This window comes from Anabrus simplex, chromosome 3 (genome assembly GCF_040414725.1).
Source record: "Anabrus simplex isolate iqAnaSimp1 chromosome 3, ASM4041472v1, whole genome shotgun sequence".
NCBI lineage: Eukaryota > Metazoa > Arthropoda > Insecta > Orthoptera > Tettigoniidae > Anabrus > Anabrus simplex.
Genome location: NC_090267.1, coordinates 121046237 through 121073777, shown reverse-complemented (window position 1 = coordinate 121073777; position 27541 = coordinate 121046237). Strand labels below are relative to the sequence as shown.

Here is a 27541-nt window from a genome sequence, read left to right as displayed (position 1 = left end):
TGCGTTTTCGAGGTCCTTCGAAATTTTCTCTTAATTGTTTTAAATAAAATTGAATTATAATGAAAAAATATTAATATGTTCATGAAGTGTTCATTAAATAAAATACTCAATCTTCGGACTATGTACTCACACTTAGTTTTTTTTTTTTTTGTATTTGCTTTACGTCGCTCCGACACAGATAGGTCCTATGGCGACGATGGGATAGGAAAAGCCTGGGGATAGGAAGGAAGCGGCCGTGGGCTTAATTAAGGTACAGCCCCAGCATTTGCCTGGTGTGAAAATGGGAAACCACCGAAAACCATCTTCAGGGCTGCCGACAGTGGAGTTCGAACCCACTATCTGCCGATTACTGGATACTGGCCGCACTTAAGCGACTGCAGCTATCGAGCTCGATCACTTAGTTTTTACCTGATTACTTAAACATACAACATTTGATGGGCGCCAGGTACAACTCAATGCAGCAATAATATAATGAGAGTCTTGAATATCTCTAGGGTGTTGGGTAATAAGCTTACTTTTGACAACATACCATATAGGCTCTGGAAAAAGGATATTTGGCTGTAGGTTGTTGTTAAAAAGCCGCCCCAAGGCGATCAAAGTGTTTCCTAAAATGAGCTCATCGCTAAATGCACACAATAACTGCAGCTGAAGCTCTGAACTTTAAAACTGAATTAATTCAACCGTTTATCTGAAGATGTCACTGTGTTAATTACGAATTGTTTTTGTTTACTAATTATCAAGAAGTGTGGACATTCTCTCACAGATGCCTCTACCAAAATCTATGATCATGCACCCTGGTGCGAAGTGATGGAACTTTTCTTGAAGATATTTTATACTCATAAGTTTTCCTATAACTAAATTTCGTTCTTTCATTTGTAGGTTGGCAATCTTTCTTTCCGCCAGTTTTGAACTTAGCCAATCCCGAATTTCTTTATTTAATTTTGGACCAATAGTGTCCTTCTTCCTCAATTTTTGATCTGTAACTTTTGGGGAACCAATAAACGCCTGTGGGTGTGTCTTAATTATTCATGAAAGGTCTCGAATCTTCCATGAGGGTTTGAAAACTGCTGATATTCATGGCTCGTCGCCACTTCAACAACATTTTGCTTAGTGTATGGAAGTATAGCAGGGGGCGGGTTGCGCCTCTTCCTTCGAGCAGCTGCTCTTCAGCAAAGGTAATGGCCTTTTAACATCTTTATTTCTTTCTTGGTCAGCAGTTCAACCCCCGGGGAAGGTTCGAAACCTTTTCAAAGTATCCTACCTGTTAAAAAATGTAACTTAGTGCCGGCTTATGTAAACATTTTCTTATTACTTTAACTGTAAATCGGGGATAGAAAATGCCTTACCCTCTCGAGCTCCCCTTCAATTTGGATTTGAGGTGACTACGTTTCCATAACCGATTTTCTTCTCTTCATTAATGTGTTAAATTATTTTTCTTATACGAGTCACCTCTATAGTATGGGAATAGCCCCTGTGTATCGGCTTAACGCCACTTAGGTTTTAACAAGCTTTCATGTAGGAGTGCAAGACCACGCCTCCATTCATCTTGATTCCTTTTGGGACCATTTAATTAATCTGTTCCTTTTCCACGGAGGCCCAGTAGATTGGGTACTAGATACCCCTGTTTCTTGATTGGTGTGCCTTGAGGGCAGTTGATAGTAATGATGGTTGTTGCCTTTGATAGGCTTGAAAGATTGACAGCGGTCAGCTCTTTCCGGTATTTTGAAAGGTGCCTGTAGGAGGCTTGATATTACTAGGCGGGAGCAAGTGCTCCATGTAATTAGGGGTTTTCTGCCCTTTGGTATTTTGTAGTTGTGAGCTGAGAGCTCAAGGATTGTCAAATTGGGGCTCGAAGCCCAGGATTTGTAAAGACACCTTAACTTGTGTTTTCGCTTGTAAAATTATTATTGTACCTGAATATTCATTGTTATTTCACTAGTGAAAAATTATTAAATCTTGTTATCTGTTGAAAATATAACCTTTATTTAAATTTCAAATTCATCTTTCGGACTTGTAGTTAGACTCATTCTAGCCCGCACCTTCTTTCACCTCTGCTGATCCACCAAAACACGGTAACAATTATTATTATTATTATTTAATTTTTACAAAGGATCTCCAGACATCTCTATAAGACCTCAAATTATCAAGTTACAAAATTCAAGGAAAGATCCACCTTAGAAAGAGATGGCTATTTATCTCGATGAAATCCAGTTAGATAAGTTTGCAAGTAGATGATAGGAGTGTTATGGAGTAGAGAAATGAACATCAGAATGAAAGAAGAGTTATAAAATGCACAGTTTTATTTTATGAACAATGGCAAGATTCAGGAAAGTGAATTGGAAGTGAGAGAAATGCTAATGATGAGTTAAAAGTCTTTGAAGATTGTACAGGGTGGCCTAAGGAATGGTTTCAATGAGTGTGTCGTTGAATTGGAAGGTACAAGAATATAGATTTTGATGATTTGCCCATGAGTAAGGACACCCAAAATTATTTGGAAAAAATAGTACTGGGGATGAATATTGAGTAGATTATTAATAACTAGCATATCGTCGCTACCGGGACAAAACCTCCTATGTGAAATATTTAGCTTAGAACTTTGGCCGGTAAGGTTCTGTCATCTAAGGTGCAATATTGTGTAAATATTGTCAAGGCATTCTCACTCTTCATAATTTATGTGCTGCGAGTCAGTATATCCCCAAAAATATTATCACATAGGAGGTTTTGTCCCGGCAACGACGATTTGTACGCGTCCTTCGCACGGGATTTGGTAATCGATTCACGATTCCTTCACGAATTTATTCGAAGTTACATGCCTGTATTCAAACGTTATGCGGCATATTGAGCATATTATTCTACGAAACAACGTGGCAAAAACGAGAAGTATGATAAAACTGAACAAAGTGGAAACAGAATGAGGACGATCACGGAGTTTATTTGAGCGGTACAGTTCCTGGTGCGTAATTCTCCTTACCCCTCGGTTACATATTCTTGTTGGAGAATTTTATTGATTGTTTACTTTTAGGTATTTTATTACCTGTTAATTATGTGTGAAGATAATTTTTGTATTTTCGTTATTGTGTCGTTGACTGATTAAGAACTATTATATAGTTAAGAAGTTATTTTTATGTGTTTAATTTCAAGTCTTATAGAATATTCTATTTCTCAAACTAATCTCGGTAAGTTTGGACATTTTCCTCATAACCACTTTTCGCCATGCCTACGCAGCTGAACTGGTACTTAAATGACATACAGAGTGCCACAATACAACTCAGCGACTGCAGAAACTGTGAAATGGACTTCGCATTCATACAAAGTTTGATTGAGAGCTATTCTGGAAGATACTGTACACACGTACATCTACAATTTTAGTCATTTTCCTTTTCACACCTTTTACTTGTAGGATTTGTATTACCTGTTTCAAGTGGTTTTTTAAAGTTTTCTTTATTGTGATGTTGACTGATTGTTTATGAACTCTTTCGTAAATTTGTAAATTTATAAATATTGTTATGTGTATAATTTGACGTTTTAGCGTGAAAATATTTTGTTTTGCCTTAAATTATTTCTTTTTGCCAGCCCAGATTGGGAAGTAGTTGGTCCTTTCAAACAATAATAACAACAAGTTATAACGTAATGTATTTACGCGTCGCATTATAGATATGATGTACGCAATTCTGTCACTGAGACTGTCATTAATCAGCCGAGCGACACCGAAACCTGTATAAACAACATTAATCTCGGTGAATTTGGACATTTTCTTTATAATCCCATCTCAGTGGTCCCTAAAACTATGGATTCTTACCGCTACAGCATCTTTTCGAGATAGTAACTCATATCCATACCGAGTTTGGATGTATCTTACCTCAAGTAATTTTTTTCCAGGTAGTATACTAATTCATGTGTGCACCAATTTTAGCTGAGAGCTGTGCTGGAATATGAAATATACACCCACAATCTCGGTCATTTTGGACATTCTTTCACCCTTCTCAACGTCTATTCAGACTGGGCCTGAAGTATGACTTAAACGGCATCCAAGGAGTCCCGGTGTTATGGGAGTCCTGCCCACAGAGTCATTGTTTGTTTGTTTGTTTGTTGTTTGTATGTTTGTTTGTTTGTTTGAAAGCTATGCTGGAACATACATACATCCATAATCTCTGTTATTTTATATATTTGTTTTCACGCCTTCTCACACCCGTGCCGAAGCGGGTGAACTTGGACTTAATCGACATCTGGAGTGTCAATATTCATCTTAGCGACGCCGAAAATGATGGATTCTACTTTAAAATTGGTAGTTTTCTATTATTTTTTTACTTAATCCCCTTTCCATTCCCGCTTAGAGGGGGTAAATGCACATAAATCCATAAACTGGGCCATTTTGGACTATTTTGAGCCCTTCTCACCCCAATGTAAATGGGTACTGAAGGACTTGAACGACATGTGGAGTGTCACTTTCATATCAGCGACCCTGAAGCCTATGGATTAGACAATATTTTTCGATTATTTTTATACATGCAACTCCCTCCCGACCACAACACCTAGGGTTGTATTATCCCCACAGTGCTTTCTTCTACACAGTCATATGTGTAGCAGAATCTCTCCTCGGCCTAGCCTACATTTACGCGCGTGAGTACTTCGAACTGCAGGCCTGTATTATATTGCAGAATACTTGAGCTGATGTTGCCATGGTTAGTGTTGGTCATTTCTTCATCCAATTCTCAGGGCGGGGTAGTGTGATGCCGATATCCCAAAACGGTTGATTTTAGACCCTTAAAACATGGTTAACGGGGCCAGTAGGGCCTTACCGAACTGTGTCCTACTTGTTATGAGGCTTAAAAAGTACTTTGTCATGCCCTTGTACGACAATTTGAATATTTAGCCTACATTAATGTGACAAAGGGCCTTTATTTTTATGCCACACTCCTTAAATGCCACTGGGAGTCGGTGAAAACTTATAGCCTATTTAACAATATAAAGTATAGCTTATAGCACTCAAGGATAATGTATCTTTCTATTAGTAACAGGATTTTTAGAATCGGTCCAGTAGTTTCTGAGATTACCCTCCAGATATACACAAACTCACAAAATTCGCACTCTCTCCTTATTCTATTAGTAAAGATGAAAAAAATTAGAATACATTTATAGCGAACAATTAAATGTATAGTCACTATTTACATAAAACTCCATTCCTTATTCATATTATTATTGTTGTTTTTTCTATTGTTGTCTGGTTCCATGGCTACACGGTTAACATGTTGGCCTTGTGCCCAAGGGAGTCCGGGGTTCGATGCCAGCCGGGTAGAGAATTTTAACTTTCGTTGGTTAATTCTTCATCACTAGAATTCATCTGAGGTAGGGCCCCTCCGTCACAGACTCGCAGGTTGCCTGTAGGGCGTCAACTCGAAAGACCTGTAAGACCTGTACCAGGCCACCCCGGAGACCGCGAGCTATTATTATTATTATTATTATTATTATTATTATTATTATTATTATTATTATTATTATTATTATTATTATTATTATTATTATTACACTCTGGAAGGCGTGTGCAAGCTCAGATAGCTACTCGTAGAGGGTCATAGTAGTACACGGATATAATTCTGGTTTACCGAGTGAGTTGGGTCCGTTTTTTGAGTCTCGTGGCTGTCAGTTTGCATTCGGGAGGTACTTGGCAACAGCCCTGAAAATGGATTTCCGTGGTTTCGCATTTTCACAACTGCGAAATGCTTAATATTAAGGTCACGGTCACATTTCTCCTAGTCAAGTTTTAGCCCTTTTCTGTCCCGTCGTCGTCATAAGACCTGTGTTACTGCGATGTAAAAAGTTAGTTAAAAAGGAGGCTTAGGATTGTAATTTGTTTTTCTTGCAATCCGGACACCATACTGTCCACCTTTTTTTCTCAAAAATGCATCTATGACCACCATGTTTGAAATGCAGAAACGAATAGTTTGGAATAAACTTGCTTGATTAAATTTATGAAGGATAATTTTACCTCGGCAGGCAATTCGACCTACTGAGCTGAGAAACAATGATCATTTGTCTATGAATCGAGGCAGAACTTTCAAATAGACTGCAATTCGGACTGAAATGTGATTTTTACTTGTTTTAGAGTTCAACGCGTCGATGTTCGCGGAAGGAGACGCAGTAATTTTTTTTCCTAGTTGCTTTACGTCGCACCGACACAGATAGGTCTTATGGCGACGATGGGACAGGAAAGGGCTAGGAGTGGGAAGGAAGTGGCCGTGGCCTTAATTAAGGTACAGCCCCAACATTTGCCTTGTGTGAAAATGGGAAACCACGGAAAACCATTTTCAGGGTTGCCGACAGTGGGATTCGAACCTACTATCTCCCGAATACTGGATACCGGCCGCACTTAATCGACTGCAGCTATCGAGCTCGGTGGAGACGCAATTAAAATCAGAATTTCCCCCTTAAGCCAAAAAAAGTCACTTTATACCTCGCTGAAAACTTTCAATGTGTTAGTGCGTAACACCACTAGCAAAAATTTTAAAATAAACGCACCAACGAAGGAAGGGGAATTTAAATATTTTAATGTGCTGGTAATTGCACACAAATATGCATCCGCGGATGCAAGTCGAAAGCAGCACGATTTGCATGTTTGACAGTAGTTAGACCAATTATGACCTATGTTCTACCAGCCCGACAACTCTCAATCGGAGCTAACCTCCACTAACTGGAAGGGATCCAATGTGGCGCTGAGCGCCAAATTAACTGGATGAACTGCCGACTATTATTTCAGTCACTCGCCGCCTTGTGACAACAAATATATGCCACCCTTCTTCACTAGTCTGTTGGGGAGGTCATTAATCGTCTCCGAGTTTCCTTATCAAACAGATCAGTTCATCTATTACCTGCTTTTTCACGAACACGTTCTGCTTCCTTTCACGTTCAGCGCAACGCCTGCTCGAACTCCGCACCTATATTACGTGTACCAAGGTAAACGTACTAAAGATATACGACAAAAAGCCGAGAAACTGACGCGGTAGTATAATAATAATAATAATAATAATAATAATAATAATAATAATAATAATAATAATAATAATAATAATAATAATAATAATAATAATAGCATGTGGCCTCCGGACAATCCTAGAACAGGGATTTCCAGTTGACACCCTATATGCGACCTGTGAGAATGGAGACCTACCTAGGATGAATTCTAATTATGAAGACAGTAAAAGCACCCAGTCCCCGAGAGAGAAGAATTAATAAATTAAAGTTGAAATCCCCGATCAGGCTGGAAATTCAATCGGGGTCCCTTGGACGAAAGGCCAGCATACTAAATATTTAGTCACAGACACAGAAATAATAACATAATAATAATATTTATTTATTTATTTATTTATTTATTTATTTATTTATTTATTTATTTATTTATTTATTTATTTATTTATTTATTTATTTATTTATTTATTTATTTATTAGTTTCGACGCTTAGGATCTCGAGTGACTTGTTCAGTACGTCTTCGTTCTTCCCAATACCTTTTCATTCTTTCACTCTTCCTATTTCTGTCCGCTTCTCTGATTTGGATCTTGATCTTAGTATCAGTCCATTTCTGGCTTCCGACGAGCTCCTTGTAAGCATATCTATCCGGTACAGTCCTTAGTGGATATTTATCTTTTTTATTTGAGCGAATAATAATAATCATAATAATAATAATAATAATAATAATAATAATAATAATAATAATAATAATAATAATAATAATAATAATAAACACCACCACCAGACATAAAATCTAACATGAGACATTCTTCAGTTAATTCACATCCATATTCTTAAGTAGTGAAACCATTTTATATCATTATTATTATTATTATTATTATTATTATTATTATTATTATTATTATTATTATTATTATTATTATTATTATTATTATATAATTCGCTGGGGCCATCAAGGACCACGTTAAGTCGTGTTGCATTTGACACTGAACTTCGCCTTCTTTAGAGCCCAAATTTCCCTCATTCTTTGTGAGTGGGCCTGCTTACGCTCCTCTGTCCAAGGGGCTTTATTAATATTATTATTATTATTATTATTATTATTATTATTATTATTATTATTATTATTATTATGACATGCTTTAGTCTCTGAAAATAGGAACTGTGGAACCAACTGAGGCAACGGAGCAAGCTAGAAATTGTAGGCCCGTAGTTAATTCATAGGGGCTAGCAGGCTGAATTCTGAAAATTACAACAGTTTACCATGATGATACAAGCGTACCGATCTCGATAGCAGCAGTCGCTTATTTGCGGCTAGTGTCCAGTAATCGTGGGATAGTGGGTTCGAACCCCACTGTTGGCAGCCCTGAAGATGGTTTTCCGTGGTTTCTCATTCTCACACCAGGCAAATACTGGGGATGTACCTTAATTAAGGCCACGACTGCTTCCTTCCCATTCCTAGGCGTTTCCTGTCCCATCGTCGCCATAAGACCTATCTGTGTCGGTGCGACATAAAACAAATAGCAAAAACAAAAAAACAAAAAAAACAGAAAAGATACAAGCGTGGATGTATACTTTTAACGTTCTTCAAATTTCTCTCTGTTTTAAGAGAGTCTAGCATTTCGTTATGCCCTTCAGGTTTCATATACTCTATAATCAGAGTTTAGAAGTTTGCGAACGGAGCGATACAGTAAAATTTATTTTTATAATTGTAAACTATTGAAAAACCTGAATTACTGTATCTCTATATTTCTATGTACCTCGCTTCAATTCATGAAATATCATAACATGTTTAAATGAATAAACCAGGGCGTGTGCCAATGATAACTCTCCGCTGAATAGGCTCTGTAGTATCGTCAAAAGTGCCATTCAGAAAAATAATGGCCTTGACTTCAGTCTACCAATGCGCGAGTTTCTTACTGAACTTCATCGCGTAATTGTATGAAGTCATGAAAATAGGGGAAAATCTAACAACAATGTATTGTAAGGTGAAGTACTATTACATTGTGCTTATACGTGAATTGCTTCATTTCTTACAGTATGTCTCTTTACTTGTCGTGTGCTTTTTACCATATTAATATCAGGCTGTTTAGTTTTTAGTAGAAATTTTGATATTTTATATTATCATTATTATTATTATTATTATTATTATTATTATTATTATTATTATTATTATTATTATTATTATTATTATTATTATTATTATAGGTGAAATTAAATGCCGTGTGGATTCCGGAGAGGCCTGGTGCAGGTATTTAATTTTGACGCCCGTAGGTGATTAGATTAGATAAAATCAGAATATAGTCCGGCTCCATGGTTAAATGGTTAACGTGCTGGCCTTTGTTCACTGGGGTCCCGAGTTCGATTCTCGGCAGGATCGGGAGTTTTAACCATCATTGGTTAATTTCTCTGGCACGAGGGCTGGGTATATTTGTCGTCTTCATCATTTCATCCTCATCACGACGCGCAGGTTACCTACGGGAGTCAAATGAAAGGACCAGCACCTGGCGAGTAGAACATGTCATCGGACACTACCGTCACTAAAATCCATACACCATTTCGTTAGAATATAGTTTGGATATCAGTACCGCCATGTTAAGTTTAGTTTATATAACGTAGTTTCCACTGTAAGTTGGACTCGAAGTCCTGTAGTGTGTAATAAATAAATAAATAAATAAATAAATAAATAAGTAAATAAATAAATAAACTCGCTACCGCTCGGTCCCCTCGCCATTATGTAAAATTATATGCCAGAGTCTAAAGATGATGGCTGTAAATGGAGTCTAGGCTAGCTCATGTGAGATTTTGGAAATTAAAACTCATCTGTAAGATTTTAAATTTTAAATCTTTTCGTTCGTAGTCTACTCGCCTCACTTGAACTATCAATGTCGATTCATTAGCAAAGCTTTTATCGACAGCTTCACCCCCGACGAAGCTTAAAAACGCCGAACGCACGGACCAGGAACGAAACAGTTGTCACATTGTAGACGACGCGCAGTATGAAACTTTCCTGATCTAACGGGACAAAATATATTTTTCGACTTCTCGACTTGGGCCGAAACGTGTACTGAATAATGTTCTTGTCTGAACAAGAAATCATGTCTTTTAAGTCTTGGCGGTTTGTTACGAATCGATAGCACAAACAAATCCAACTGCTTTGCTTCGCTGTCGTTCTTCAGTGGCAGTGAAGTTTATCTTGTCAATAGCCTTGCAGGTGAGAGTAAATGAGTAATATTTGAAAGTGTAACCAAACCAAACCCCATGGCGCAACAGCCCCGAAAAGCCCATGGCCTACCAAGAGACTTCTGCTCAACCGAAGGCCTGCAGATTATGAGGTGTCGTGTGGTCGGCACGACGAATCCTCTCAGTCTATTATTGACTTTCTAGATCAAGGCCGCCATCTCACTGTCAGACAGCTCCACAATTGCAATCACGTAGGTTAAGCGGACCTCAAACCAGCCCTCAAATCCAGGTAAAAATCCCTGATCTGGCCGGAAATCGAACCCGGGACATCCGGGTCTGCACTTTGTATGTGCAAGGCATGGAAATAAATAATACAGGTATGTAGTCTCGTATGAGATGAAAATCGGAGTTGTTGACAGCCGTTTGATCACCGTTAAGAACATTAGATTTTAAGATCTAAACGTAATATTGTTCTTTCCGTAACGCTTACTTCAAATACAGTTATAAATATGACTCCATTCCACCCATTCATCATCATCATTCCGTGTCCGGTCAGCATTTCTAAAATGTAGCAACTCCGATGGCCTTGTTGTTCGCCTCGATCAGGTCTTGTGTAGTGCAGGATTGTTCTAATAGAGGACAGATGAGTAGATGGTTCGGATCTTGTGTTACACCACACTCGCAAAATGCGTCTCCATCAGCTGGAAGTATGCCCCATTTTTTCATGTTGGTCTTGTAAAGAGGACGCCCACCCTAAGACGACTAAGTGATCTTCAAATAGGGCAGGGCAGGTCATTTCCTGGAACTAGCTCTTCCTTTGCAGGGGTATCAGACGGCAGCATGCTCTACCGCCTGTTGATGCGGTTAGGTTCCGATGTTCCTACAGTAGTTGAGTCCTGGTGATGAAGCTTTTTCTCTACTTCAGTCGACAGACTACAGCCTGGTGATCATGCAGTGGGTGGCGAAAATCATTAGTCTGATTCGTCCTCTCTTCATCAGCAGCAACTGCCCTTCTGATAGTGGGGGGGAGCTATTCGAACAATCGGGTAGATTTTGTCAAATGGAATTGACTTCAGACATCCCGACAAGATTCCTACGGTCTCGTTGATTGCAATGTCAACCTGCTTGGTGTGAGTGGATGTACACTTCACACAGGTGAAGCGTAATCTGCAGCTGACAAACACAAAGCCAGAGCAGAGGTTCTCAGGACGCGAGGGCTTGCTCCCCAGGAGGTGGCTGTGAGCTTTCTCTAAATATTGTTCCGTGAACTAACTTTCAGCCTGATGTTGTGGCAATGTTTCTTGAAGGACAGTGTTCGGTCAAGAGTAAAACCTAGATACACAGGTGTTGGACAATGTTCAAGTCGTTTGCCCTGCCATGTACTGTAATGTCCAGTTCCCGCAGAGTTTCCCTATTCCTTAGGTGAAATGCGCACACCTGAGTCTTGTTGGGATTTGGCTTTAGATGATTCGACCTATTTTAAACCATATATTACTGTATCCATGAACTTCTACATTTTTCAAATTTACATTCAATTTTGCGGTGTTTTTGATCTAATAATAGAAAACAATTTACTTCCTTGATTAGTATTTAGGGTGCTTTCGAGGAAATTTCTCCTCCAGTGGACAATATGTCACAGGCAATATGAGTGATACTTAGAAAGAAATACAAAATGACTGGATGGAAGTTTAATTTTTCTGCATAGGCAAATATCTTGCATTTTTAAACGATGTAGGCCTACTACATATCTGAAAATTCCATATTTTATTGACTCCGCGTTGCTTTGGTATCATACTTGATAATAATATGGCCTAGATAGCCTATGCTGGACGACTAAAAAAAATTTATGTTTTATTAGCGCAAATAAGCGCAAAATATGAATGCATATTACAAATATTTAGAAATTCGTGGACACAGTCATATATGGTTTTAATAGGGTGGAACGGAGTCACCTGCTATAACTATATTTGAAATTAGCTTTACGAAAAGAATAATTTTACGATTACTCCTCAAAATGTGATCTTCTTTCCGGGGGGCGAACTATATTATGTTCTTGCAAGTTGTTTTACGTCGCACCGACGTTTTGTGGTGACGATTGGAGAGGAAAGGACCAGGAGTGGGAAGGAAGCAACCGTAGCCTTAATTAAGGTTCAGCCACAGAATTTGCCTGGTGTGGAAATGGGAAACCTCGGAAAACTATCTTCAGGGCTGCCGACAGTGGGGTTCGAACCCACTATCTCCCGAATACTGGCCGCACTTAAGCGACTTCAGCTATAGAGCTCGGTAGTCGAAATATTATCGACACGATTGATTTTCACCTCATGCAAAAATACATGAAAATGAAAATCCTCAGCCTGTTTCCAGTCATTCGATCGGATAAGGAATGGAATGAATGAATCCCAATCAAATAGTGAGGATAGGAATTGTGCCAACTGCTGAAGCTTGTCGCACTCCTCTGGTGCAATGATTAATGGCTAACAGAAGAAATGAAATGATACTGGGGAACGTCGTTGGAATGAAGGACGACAGAGAAAATCGGAGTACCCGGAGAAAGAGATCTGTCCCGCCTCCGCTTTGTCCAGCACAAATTTCACCTGGAGTGTCCAATACTTGAACTTCCGAACCCAGCAGTGAGCGGCCGGCGCACTGCCACCTGAGCCACGGAGGCTATTGCGCACAATTACATACCGGTACTTGTATAATTTATTTCTATGCCTTCCATAACAAATATCACTCATTTAGTATCACTTATAGGTCTGTTACCAAGGCCAACTTCACGGCGACTGAAAAACGGCACATATCGGCCCGAGTCAAGAAGTCGAAAATTGATTTTTGTTCAGTTCGTTGGGGAAAATTGCACACTGTGTGACGTAGTATTTCAAGGACAATAAACCACACTGTGTAACATGGTATTTCAGGGACAATGATCATGTTCATAACACGGTCGGTATTTTACTTTTTAGTTTGTAAATAGGGATTGTCCTTAATTTGACGTAAGTCCGCTGGAGAAACAAACCTCTGACACGATCATTTTAGAAAAGAGTCAGGTTAAGTAAACTACCGCACAGAGATTGTGTAAAATCCAGTATATTTACTACATAAACTCCCACGCAGAGATTGGGTAAAATCCAGCAGATGGAATGAGTCATCTCCTGCACATATTCTCTGTAAACTCCAACAAAGATACTGAGTAAGCTCCCACACACATACTGTGTAAACTCCAGCACAGAGTCTCTGTAAACTCTCGCATAGAGACTGATTAAACTTCTGCACAGAGGCTATGTAAACTCTCACCCACAGATTCTACAAACTCGAACAATGAGAATATGCAAACTCTCGCACAGGGACCATGCAATCTCCCTGAGTATGCTCCCAAACATGGACTGTGTAAACTCCAGCACAGAGAATATAAAACTCCCGCACAGATACGGATTAAACTCTGGCACGTACTCTACTTAAACTATTCCACAAAGGCTGAGTAAAATTTAGTACGGAGTCTAAGGAAACTCCAGCACAGACACTGAGTAATCTCAAGCACCACAAGTTTTCCTTTCACTCCCATGTCTCCTTGAACATCGTAATATTTTCCTTTCCACTTACTTGACTTAGGACAGCCTATGCTCAGTGTGCATGAGGCTTCTTTTATAAAATAAAATATTTCCACTTGTTGTTGTAAGCACAGGTGATGGAGATGTGCGATACGTTTGCATTTAGTTTTTGACTTTGAATTATTCCTCCCAGGTCTTACTAGTTGCGGAACCCGCATATGTTTTGTTTATTATATGTTTGAATATAAGACAGTAGTCTGTCTGGTTCATTGTGTGAATGGCCAATGTACTGGATTCGATTCATAGGGCTTCGGAATGGATTCCCAATCAGTTTAGGAATTTTAACAGCGTATGGTTAATTCCTCTAGCCCGGTAACTGGGTGTTTATTCTAGTAGTAATACTAATATCTTCATATACAAACAATGCACCAAAGAAACATGCAATCATGAATATATCCTCCCACATAGGTTGGCGTCTGAAAGGGCATCCGGCCGTAAAACTGGGTCAAATCCGCATCATTTCTGACTGCAATAAATTGGGTATAATTCAGAAAGAGTAAGGTACAAGACAGGAGTCTCATAATATACGTTCAATAATGAAATACAAGGCCGAAGTTCAAAGCACAGGTAGAAAAATTTCATGCGAAAGTTTATACATTTTCTATATATTGACCTTCAAAATCGCGTACTAGACGTAAAATACTTTCCATTTTCTGCTACATGTATCACCATAATTGGCATTTCTTCGTCAGACGAATATAAATACACTAATGTTCATAAAAGACAGAACACCTTCAAAGGAAGTTCATATTCACAGGACATGTTCATTAGTATGTTCTGCAGAAACGATTAGCATTTCCGTCACCTAGGTTAATCATGTGTCCTGTTGTCTAGTAGGTACTGGGTACTCCATGGGCAATGATAATTGTTCCTTGCGTGATGGCATCGACGCGTATACGGCGCGAATGACGTCCTCGGGTGTAGCCATTCATGCTGCATTCACCTCGTTCCAGAGTTCGTCTTCGGTGGTTGGCATTGGGTCACAGTTTCATCATATCCCACAAATTTTCGATTGGCAACAAGTCCGGGGATCATCGAGTGGGGGGACAACAGTCGTATATCCTGTGACAACAAGCAGGCATGTGTTTGTGCAGCAACATGTGATCAAGCATTGTCCTGCTGAAATAAGGCGTCTGGGGTGTCGTGCAGAAAGGGTATGGCTACGGGTCGAAGGATATCATTCACATAGGTCAGACTGGTCACAGTGCCCTGGACACGCACCAACTGTGATTTGTGATTGTACCCAATAGTACTCCACGCCATAAAGCATTGATTTGGCGCTGTGTGTCATGTTCGAGTGCAATCAATGTGATGCCTCTCCTCTTGTCTGCGGCGAACAAAAGTGCGGCCATCATTTCCAAATAAACAGAACTTGGATTCGTCCGAAAACACTATCTGCTGACATTCCTATCCCCAGTGACGTCCTTCCATACACCATTGCAGAATAGCATGTTTATGCACATTAGTCAAAGTTAGGCTGAGAAGTCGGCGACGCGCTGGTAACCCAGACCGCAATAAACGGCAACGGACTGTCTCTCCTGATAGTGTACGATGTGTTACACTGTTCCACAGTTGCGCCAGAGTCGAGGAGGGCACTGACCACCCGCAATTCCATTTGCATGAGGTGTCCATCTTCTCGGGAAGTATTCTGGGTGGTGCGACCAGACCCATCTCGTCGTATTCTACGGCCTTCTGTGAACCATTCTGTACGCACCCGTTGCACTGCCGACAAATTTCGTCCCACAGGAGCAGCAAATTTTCGGATGGATGCATCACGTTCTCTCATGCCAGTAATGTGAACCCTTTAACTTAACATTCCATCGTTGGTCGGCCACAGCTGCTTCAGTAGAGCAACATCGAACTCTTAAATCTTGGGGTCGTAGCGGGAATATTTCGGTCACGACCTTAACCAAACGATGGAGTTCAGAAGAGAGCCTAACTACTTGAAATGAGGAGCAAATATGTGCTTACTAACTTTTATTGGATCAATTAAATGCAAAAAATTAATTATATAAAATCATTGACCAAAAAGTATGAATTATTTAATGTTTCAAACGCAATCACATTGCATGGCGTTAGTTTTATTAGTTACGGTATTGAAGAATTTTCTTAAGAGAAAAGTAGAAATATCACAGATTAGTGAGACAGCGAAACTGAAAATGAAAAGAAAACCTGAAAATCGGGCACCTATTAATCCAAACGATAACTGAGAATTAATCCACACGATCCGTGGAAAATCTGACCTTCAATAAGTAGAATTCTAGATTTACTCTTAACTAAGGTTATCGAGCAGTCAAATGCCATGTCGGATATGGGAACACCCGCCGAATGGACCCTTAATCGAACCAAATTGACTATCAGTTGCTTTGGATAGGTTGCGAAAGACTATTGGAAAGCATGGTGTTCACTTCAAGTTAACTACAGCATTCATAATTGAAAATAAAATTCCACCATGTATTGTCATCTCGTGACACCCTTAAGTTATAGAATAATACCGATGCTGGAACGTGCATCACCCAAACAGCTGTTCAGAAGGAACCAACAACAACACAATCCGAGAGGATCTTACGTTACGTCGTTCTGAAGGAACAAAACTGCAAAATGCAGGAAACAATTATTCTTCATGCATTTAGAAGAAATGCCAAACACTGAAGTTAAAGAAAAAGTGGTAAATCACTTGCAAAATATTCTTATAAAACCAACTTTCAGGTTATAAACGGTTAAGTTAAGCTTAATAAAGTTACAAGTCCACATGGTAAAATAAAATCAAAATATAGGAATTCTTTCCTTTACAGCAACGACTACCATTACAGATCCATCTACTTATTGTTTGTCCCAACAAACTAACTACAAAGTTATTGATCGACCACAATCAACTATTACAAAAATAACGAAAAAAATGTAAAATAAAATGTATTCCCGGCTGACGAATCGAACCCGCGTTCGTAACTCAAGTCTCACATAGATAAACTAAGTGTCAACACGCACACTAGCAAAGCAGTTGGACGTCAGAACGACAAAACAATTAAGTCTGTAACTAAAATAAAATACTGAAGTTCAATGAACTCAAACGCGCGTGGCAAACCGCAGTAAAATTCAATCACCGTTATCTCAGTACCCAATATTGGACAACCCTCACGTTCATGCAACTAGTGGTTCCATAATCTTAGGTAAACACCTTCCAGCTGGTAAGGGCTGTGCCAAAACATGGCCTCAGTATTATTTAGCTAACACACTTCGCATTGCATACACTACTGCAGAAACTACCATCGCTCAAGTCACTTCGCAAAAACAACTAATCTAAGACTTGAGTATATACAGCCGACACCTTAAACCTATCGTCGGGCTTACATACTGTCTACACACCCTAACACTAACCTCTATGTACACACACACACACACACACCTTCCTAAACCTATCGTTGAGCGTAAACTGGGACGTCTTATCATCAGTATACTCCTAGGATAACATATGATGTCCTAAATCTATTGTCGAGCGGAAACTGGGTTGTCTACGCTTCCCCTAGAATGTCAGGCGAAATCATAACTTCAAACACACTCTTAGATACTTTAGCTGTAAACCTTGTCGAAACGATAGCACACAATGAAACTGTCCACAGAATGAACGCAAGCCGAGAAATGCAACTAAGTCCCTATCTCGTTAATAAAACGTGAAATTGAAACTAAATAACGCATGGCAAACAAATCCACAACTCAAACACAAAAGTTTACAAAAATAATAATGAATTTCAGCACACGTCTAAAAATACGTGAATATCGCCAAAACAGTAATCATCACCACCGCAAAATTCCACACTATAATTCTAGGGTGAGGCCCAAACTCCGCCTACCGTCTCACTATTCCAAACAAATCGTATCCATAACTATCCAGTTAAGCGAAACCCAATGAATCTACACAGCCAAACTGTCGCTTTAATAACGTCCAATATCTCATCCCACAATGTTTCCGATTTAATGATAAATTACCGTCTCGTAATTTATGAAATTTGCTGAGTGGAAATTTGTTATAACAGTCAAATCACACCAACCGTGTATTCGGAATGCTCTTTTAAGAGGATATAAAATCGAATTTTTCTTCAAATTTTCAAAAACATTTTTTTTGACAATATTTATTCCCTGAAGCATCCCCTTTAAAACGGTGTATTGAACATTGCTCTATCACAATTCTAACTATGTTAAATTTAGACATTTCTCAGAAGTAGCGTGGCATCATTTTGTTCGCCATCTGTCATGGATGGCTATCTTTCAAAATTTTATGTACGTTGACAATGCGTATGGCTTTTTGAGTAGTCTTCCACTAGCCCTTGGCATTTTAACTACAAGCTGAGCAATTATATTTTTCAAAACACAACTTACATGCGATGCATGTACATAAACAGTAAGTTCAAAGAATAATAAGTGCAGACAAGCGAACATCGAATGCATGCTGGCCAACAGGGAACTTACAATATCTCTATCTCTACTACCACTGCATACATGTCACATTAGAAAGTGAAATGTTTTAAAACATACATACTACACTACCAACCACCACAGAAACACGCAATAGTGATTACTTCACTCCATATAGGGTTAGCGTCAGGAAGGGCATCCCGTCATGAAACATGGTCAAAACCACATGTGATAATGTTGACAACTACGTAGCTAAAAAAAAGCAAGACAGACCATTAGGGGTTCCAAAATAAGAATGCAGGATGCCTTCAGATGTGAAGATGATGCAAACTATGGAGCAGGAATATTTTAACTTTAAACTCAATTTCCTGAAAATATACTTTTCTTGCATTCAGGAAACATTTTCTCAGTTTCTGCTCAACCTACAATAAAGAAACTTTCAGGATATGTTTACTTAAATGTTTTACATGCAGGGAAACAATTTTATGCAGATCTGTAGTTTCTCCAAAACGTTATTGGTCATAATATATTGGAAAACGGTGATGAAAAAATTCTTAGGTAAGAAAATATTATACTTCCCCAATATTCCTGTTTAAAACATACTATCGTTTCAGTATACATAGAATAGCTGTTTCCATACAGAGTAAAAATTAGGGTTGTGTACCTAACATGGTTCCCAAGAAAACGTTCCTATAAATTAACATTGTGAAGATAGGCGATTCCATATCCCCTTAAACCTTCAGAGTGTACATCCGCGGCAGCTCAGGAAAATTTATATCACCTTCCATTTAATATTCTACTTGAACCATTGACACGAATATATAACAAGTTACTTTGAGAACAAAACCCCGCACTTTCTAGCAGACGAGTGACGTGGGTTTCACCGTTCAGACCAACAGACAGAATGTGTGAAATAGGTGGAGGGGATTTTCTTTTATACCTCCTGGGAGGGACGCCACCCTCTACACGAGGCTCGATTGCGCAATCTGCTAATTCCACATCCACTGGACCGATTTTCTCGAAATTTATTCCTTAAATTTGGACAGACTTATAATTCATTATGGTGTTAATTTTATATTTTTCCCATACTTGCAACGGGCGTAATGAATTATTTCCCACATGGAGTTTCGCTGCTTTACTTCAGGAAAATGACCTCGCCACGTGTCGCAAATCCGCGAGCAGGACGCCAAATTTCCTCCAGGCTTAACTGCATTTATATTTACCCTGGGGATTCTATCTTCACATACGGTTTATAAATAATTTAGATCCTTTATTCGTGGATTAACCATGTCGGAAAAATCTCTCGTTATGAAGGACATTTCGAAATTGGTAACTTATTCAATACTCGAGGTCCATCGAAGTGTCCCGGCATTTCACGAGCTCGTGGCCCGCTTGTCACGGAGAGCTCGTTCCCACGAGATAGCGAGCTCTTGAAATAAAAACAGTTGTTTGTGGCTGAAATGAATATTTGGAATTATTTTTCATAGTAGAATTATGGATTGAAATGCTCCCTATTTCAAACTCACACATTTGATGGCCCGGTTCTCCCATACATCTCCGTGGCATATTACAAGTCTGCTCAAGTCACACTGATCCATTACCTTCGGTTTATAGCGACGAGAGCCGCAGGCACATTTTACAAGTCGGTGGTGGTGCGCCGAGATATCGATGTGGACTTTGAACCTGTGGGTCGACATGATTCAAATGCTAATCATTTCTCCACGTGTCCTGTGAACATGAACTTCGTATCTCTAGTCTTCAAGGTGTTCTGGTTTTCATGAACATGAGTGTATGTTCTTGGAACATGAATTGTGTCTTCTCAAATGGCTGATTAGTCCTATTCTAGACCTACAGATTCTATTACACTAGTTGTAGTAGCCAAGGGTCGTACGATATCACCATTCTTCGTTTTTGTTCCTTTTCCTGCGATTCCGTCTCTCAGATTCCATCTTCTGTTTTGGTCATGTCTTTTACTCCATTGTATACGACTTGGCACAATTTTTGCAAAATAACAAAATGACCACTTGAATAGGACGTATGTGAAGGAGTTTACTATCACCCATTTGCTCGAAGGTATACTTGTGTTGAGACTCCTCAACCTGCGAGAGTCCCTATGGTAAGAAGTGGTTAAACACTTTAACGCTCATAGTACCGTATCTCCTTTCTGCACGGACGGTTGCTGTTTGCTATGTGGGCACATAATCAACAAATATTTGACCACCTTTCACATAGTGAACCTGAATGAATAGTGGCTATATACTGTATTTAGCTACCCTACACCGGAACAGTTGTGATAATAAGCAGTCGAAACACACTTGTCTGATGAAAAATACACCCACAAAAACTACACCAACACTATACCTTGCAGACCATGGACAAATATTTTTAGCATGCAGACAATAATCCGTAGTTGTAGCCTTCCACGCAAGCATGTCAATGTTGAAACATCCTAGGGAAAGGAGCTAGGACTTTTAGGAGGTTGCGTTGGGTATTCAGCCCAAAGGCTGGTTTGATCCTTTACAGCTCCACCAACATCTGTCATAGATAGCCTAGGTGTCACTGAAGAGGCATACTAGGGAAACGAGGAGTGAGTTAGTTTCCCGTTGCTTTCCTCACTGAGCCAGAAGTTGCTATTAATATCAGTCTGCCATTCCCACTGAAATGCATGCATCAACCGACCCTATGAGCGGTATTTTCACACCATTCATAACAGGGACTGGCTGCACTTCAAACGGTGTTACTAGAATCGCTCATACCTCGGTCACTTTCATATTGTCAAAGCCAAGGGTGAGACAGAGACAGGTCAATGAAAGTAACAAATTTATTCTAACCCATACCTGAAGACATAGCGCACTGTAAACACTACATCCGGCCAGCAAAGGCATGAAATTTAGGTAAATAAAATATAATAAAGAATGATAATACAGTGTATCGTCGTTGCCGGGACAAAACCTCCTATGTGTTAATATGTTTGGAGTTATACTGACCCGCAGCACATACATTATGAAGAGCGAGAATGGCTTGACAGTGTTCACACAATATTGCACCTTAGATGACGGAACCTTACCGGCCAAAGTTCTAAGCTAAAATATTTCACATAGGAGGTTTTGTCCCGGCAACGACGATATTCTCTATTTATTCCTAAAATAAATTATAATGCTTTCCTTAATCATCGTTATCCGGTCGAATAGATTAGCAGTTTGGTTTTTTCTACCATTACGAGCTCTAATGTGACTCAATCTGTTATTTCGCTTAAGCACCACTACGAGCGCTAATGTGAGACAATGCAGAGTTTAACTTAAGCTATTAGAACTACATTCGGTGTGGACATTTTTCAAAAAATGAGAAAACGCCTGAGGGTATTGAACCCAGGAACACATTGCAGACAGGGTAACATCATTTGACTAGGATTCAGACTTTGGAATTCCCTGCCAGTAGGTGTTAGGGTCATTGACTCTTTCCCCAAATTTAAAATATCTTGCCAAGACTTCCTGTTGAGAGTTACCGATTGAAGTGTGTATTGGTGTGTATTGTGTGCGTGTGATTGGTTATTGTAAAATTAAAAATTGTTTTTGTTAGTTTTATATAATGTAAACGTAAGGGTAGTTGATAAGTGTGTACATTGTAAGTGTGTGTGTGTGTGCAAGGGTCTGTGTGAGATAGAAAAGAGGACTGAAGTAACGAGCTAATTAGCTGCATATTGTGTGGGTGTGTAACTCAACCTTCTTTTTTTTTTTTTGCTAGTTGGTTTACGTCGCGCCGACACAGATAGGTCTTATAGCGACGATGGGACAGGGAAGGGCTGGGAGTGGGAAGGAAGCGGCCGTGGCATTAATTAAGGTACATTTGCCTGGTGTGAAAATGGGAAACCACGGAAAACCATTTCCAGGGCTGCCGAGAGTGGGGTTAGAACCTACTATCTCCCGAATACTGGATACTAGCCGCACTTAAGCGACTGCAGCTATCGAGCTCGGTAAACTTAATTTAGGAAATAGTATAAGTAGTATAATTAGTAATAGGCAACCTTAATATTATTTGTTGTATTGTGGTTAAGTGTAAGAGAGGGCCTAACTTCGCCAAATGAAAGAAGCCATAATAAATAAATAAATAAATAAATAAATAAATAAATAAATAAATAAATAAATAAATAAATAAATAAATAAATAAATAAAAAATAAATAAATAAATAAATAAATAAATAAATTTGAATTTAGAAGGAAACGAGAAGAAACAAGCGATTGTAGGCGGTTTTCTCGTAACTGCACTTAGGCCGTAAGTAATTTTTCAAATTTGTTGTTTGGTTTGACAGAGCTAACCAAGACTCACAATATGAAACCTTTACGGTCCCTTTAGTCCTTCAAAGTTTTTCGTACTATGGAAACCTCTCTTTGTCTGTTAAGAAATGTTTTCAACATATAAAAAATCGGCAGCTACATATTTAACCCCTAACCTATAAACGGTTTGAGACATAGATAAGTGTTGTTAAGTAGGGAGAGACTCACCATCCAATCACGAGCATTGCGAGTAACGAAGTGAGATCGGTGGTCCTTTGGTTTAACCAGTAGTTATGCTCTGCTGGAAAATATCTATTAAGAGTTAAACATTGTTTTCTTATATTAATGATCTTGCTGAGATACTGGGTAAATATTTATCACTGTTCAACAGGAGATCTACAGAAATCATAAGCTTAGCTTTGAGTTCTTTACATTGATTCAGTTGAAAGATGATTGTCCACTTAGGCCATAAGTTATAAGACATAAGGAATAATAAAGTTATTTTCCGTACCTGGATAAAACAGAGTCACAAAGAAACCATATTGTGAATTACATTCTCCCTTGACACTCTAGAGAAGTGCTTTATGAATTTTGAATGATATAGACCTTATAAATGTTCGAAAGTGTTCAAATTACAAATGCATGATGCACTTAAACTATATAAAGGTTTCTAATTCTGAAGTACATGCAAAGAAGACTTAGAACTTAAAGGGAGAGGAATAGAAGGTCCCTAAAAGCAAAACATTCTGTGCCAAAGTTAGATGATGAAGTATTTTTACTTTTTGCTCCAGGGTAAGAAAACTGGATGAATCGTCTAAAGATACGTTCTCTTCTCCCTGTTGGTTTACCACAGTCGTAAGAAGATACATCACGAAGTAAAGACCCAGAACTGAGGGAGGCTTAAAATAAGGAACTACTTATTCTGTCTGCCCTGGCAAAAGATTAATGGCAAAGGAACATGGCATCATTATTGCAAATTGCACTTAGAACAAGTTGTGGCTGAGAAGGCATCCGATACACTTGGCTTTGGTTTTACTACAATTCTATTCCTCGTTTTTTCTCCGTTGCTCGTAGAAGTGAGTTTCGTTTTTCTCTTCCTCCAAGGCAGTTAAGTCTTAACGGTGGAAGAAATAATCTGGAGATGTAGTGCAGGCCAGCCATTTAGAGACTCCTGCAACAAAGTTTTACTGCCAAATCCTCTACGTTGCTGTTATATATATAGCTCATTGTACTGACAGGTTTGTTCGATTACGTCCTAAAGGTAGTTTCGAAAAGTGAAATAGAACTGACTAAATTTTGTTTCAATATTGTACAAGTGCTAAGTGTTAACTGTTAAGAGCTACAGTTTTATACTAATCAAAGGAGATAATAATAAGGAATATGTAAACTGAGAAAGAATCCTTCACCTGTACATACCAGGAGTCCGTTCGGATACGATTATAAACCTGGATTATCAGTCATTTAAATTCGCACCTACTTTCCGATAGTTGCTTGGAACGATCAGCACATTAACCGCATAGATCAAAAATGAGAAAGTGTGCTAGGTGCAGCACTGTAAAACAACAGTTTTTGGTTCAGGTTAATTTTGCATGAAACGACACTGTTTCAGGTAAAACGAAGTTTTGCGTCTAAGAGTTCCATACATAGGCTCTGCAGAGAGCACTAGGTTGCTAAAATGGTGTACCATATGTGAACATTAGTGAACATTTTAATGGACAAAGACATTTTTTGGCTTATTCTTGCCTCACAACAATTAAGAAAAACATGTTTTCTAATGTATTATCTATGTGCATCAAAATTTTCTTGTAAAATTGCCTGTTCCTGAATAAAAATGTACAACAAAGCAGTCCAAGTAGAATATTTGGTGGTACAGCAAAGTGTTCCACTGTGCTTGAAAGAGACAGCATGTTAAATTTTCTTGCATGCTTGGGTAAGGTACCATTCCAAATACTGTCATGAATTTAACAATGTTGTGAACATTTATTATAAATTATTGAAACGTAATCTTTAACCCGCCAATCCACGGGTTGGGTCTGTGAGACCCATGCGCTGGTATTTCCAACATTTTCTAACATACGGTGATAGCTGCATACTTCCGGCTTCTGCTACCTTCCTTTTATCACCGGTGTAGTATTCCTGCAGACGAACATGGAAGTGATTGCTTTAGTACGTGAGCAGTGGTAAGTTAAAGTGCTCTGTGGGCCTGTGAGACCCAACCCGTACAGTCGTGTAAGTTTTTTTTAATCATAAGCATTTTAGTCTTTCCATATTAACCGTGTACATAAAGAAGATTATAGTGTGATTATTACTTAGCGTTTTGTCCAAATCCGTGGTTTAGCTAGCCTGGCTGTCTTTCACCTTAGTTCCTTGGGTTTTAAGTGCAGAGGTGAGACTGAAAATGGGTTGACCTGGGCTAATCAGTTCCTTTCTTCGTAGGTGTAAGAAAAAGGAGTGTTATGATGTCAGCAATCCACGTGATATGGAACGAGTTGCCGCATTATTGGAGGAACCATTATCAGATGATGAAATTTACTGTGGTTTTTCTCTCGTCGATGCACAGCGACGATAAAACTGAGGAGAGTATAGAAGGAAAGAGGAAGCCTGTAATAGTCACATTCTATAATTCAGGTAAGGGTGGTGTAGGCTGTGTAGACGAAAGGACAGCTCGAAACACCATAAGTTGGACAATGGTCGTCTTCTATGCGTTGCTGAATATTACAGGCTTTGACGAATATTTAATATTCAGAGCCAACAACACTAACTCTCCAGACGCAAGGAACAGAATAATTTTTTTTGAAGAAACTCTTGTTTCTTCTAACTGAAGAACAAATAAGAGAAAGAGCTGTCTCAAGATATCTTCCTAAGAGCATTCGCGATACTGCAAGAAGGATATGTGGGTTGACGGCAGAAGCAGGACGTGAAAATACAGAAAATAAAAGAGGACGTCGTGCATACTGTAGAGTCAGAAAAGACCCGCTACTCGTGCTGTTTGTGCAGAAAGTAAATGTATCTTGAACCCTCCGTATTTGTGTGCAGTGAATGTAAAGCTGAAATTCGAAAGTTCCAGTGAACATTCTGGATCGTGAAGATTAGGTTATGACGATTTCATAAATTTTGATTTGATAAGTTCTGAATTTTGTGATCAAATAAAATATTGTGTGTAAATTTGCAGTGATTAGAGAATTGCTTTGTAAAATGTTAAGTAAGTATTAATCATCAAAGGTTTTGTGACAGCAATGTGTTTATGATGTTATCGGAATAGGAGGGAATGAATACTGAAAATAAAAATATATTAGCATACTATAAAAAAGAAATATGATGATGGGTCTGTGAGACCCAACCCGTTTACTCATGTAACTTTTTGTGACCCGTGCACTGGCGGGTTAAATGCTGCAGAGCGAGTGGCTGTGTGGTTTGTGTCACGTAGCTGTCAACTTGCATTCGGGAGGATAGTGGGTTCGAACCGCAGTGTCGACAGCCCCTAAGGATCGTTTTTCGCGTTTCCCATTTTTACACCAGGAAAATGCTGGGTGTGTACCCTAATTAAGGTACGGTCGCTTTCTTCCAGCTATTTCCTATCCTATCGTCGTCATAAGACCTATCTGTGTCCGTGCGACCTAAAGCAAACTGTAAAAAAATTAAATAAAAATGTTTAAATGAACTCGATATAGAGGCCATCAGCTCCAACAGACTGTGGTAATCGAATACATATACCAGTTTCGTGTAGTACGTTGCGTAGTAAGTTCTCATTGACAATGGAATTGTTTCGCATCTACGTAATGAATACAGCATAAGGCAGGGATAGTAGTCCTATATGAAGAATACAGTTATATATCATAATTGTTCTTTTCTAGAAGTGTTACTCCTCGTTTTCGCTCTTCAAATCCTTACGAATATATGGATTGCATTTAATATGATATACAATATCCTCTACTTTCACAGACTTTGTCACAGTCAAGTGCAAGTACAGGCAACGATACGGATGGCAAACATCAGTCTTTCAGACAGACCTCACTGTGTAAGAAATCCGATTTAGGCAGGTATTCTGTACATAGAGTACAATATTACACTTTTGACTCCCTCTTAAAAAGGAATTGGAAATAATTACAGTTACTCACGCCAACAAACGGTAAATCTGAGGAAATATATCTTGCAGAACTGAATATTACAGATCGAATAAGTGCTTACTCCAGAGTGTGTAAAAAAAAAAAAATTGAACGGCATGCTGATATCAATGGTATCACTGGGCACTGTTAATAAAACTTAGTATTACTGAGATAAATGAAAACTTTTTCCACCGACGGGACTTGAACTGACTGACCACGGTGTCAGACCTGATGCCAGGCGGGTTATATGAGGGTGAAAACAGCAACAATGTGGTTCTCAAGATTAGTTCGCGCGAACATAGACAGCCACCTCCGAAGACATAATTTTATAATACAGTACATATATGAGTTACGTAGTGCACGTTCTCGGTATCGAGTGAATGTCTCACTATTTACATGAGTGCACTTCCCAATACCGTAACAGCGGTCCTCAAACGAGAAGGAACAATATTCAAACTCGTCGATGCATCTTCTACCTAGATCTTTAAGGCTTATGTGACAGTTTATCACGTGAATATATCATTGTCAAAGGTAATCTGTTAATAATTTTAACACATAGATGAATGTTGAAGAGACTGGCCATGAAATAGAACTTAATATGTCATTTGATTGGGAAAATATTTGAACATAAGCAAAATATATACATTAATAAGCCTGTGTAAACTGAAAACTAATTAAAATGTGAAGTGTGGCATTAAATTATTGTATAATATACGCCTTTCTGTCCGTAGCCAATTTAAATTTTCGTTGTTATTACTATTATCATCAATAATAGTGAACTATTTCGATAGAACTTTGCTAAATTTAACAGTTCAAGGAATATTGAAGTACTCTCGTCGTTCAGATCCTGATGTACTTGATGTTTATAAGAAGTCTCTTTGTTACCTTACGTAGTTAAAATATAGTGGCAATACTTGTGTGCATATTAATCACTTCGTACTGGAAGAATCCCATTCGACGAACCAAACAAAATCTCGTCCCAGGCAATTCTACCAT

General features: G+C 38.8%; 1 protein-coding gene across 1 annotated transcript in view; it reads right to left on the bottom strand.

The window, feature by feature from the left end:
- Window positions 1-27541, bottom strand: part of LOC136866682 (protein O-mannosyl-transferase TMTC1) — a 1311158-nt gene that overhangs the window by 338657 nt on the left and 944960 nt on the right. The gene's annotated exons all lie outside the window — the stretch shown is intronic.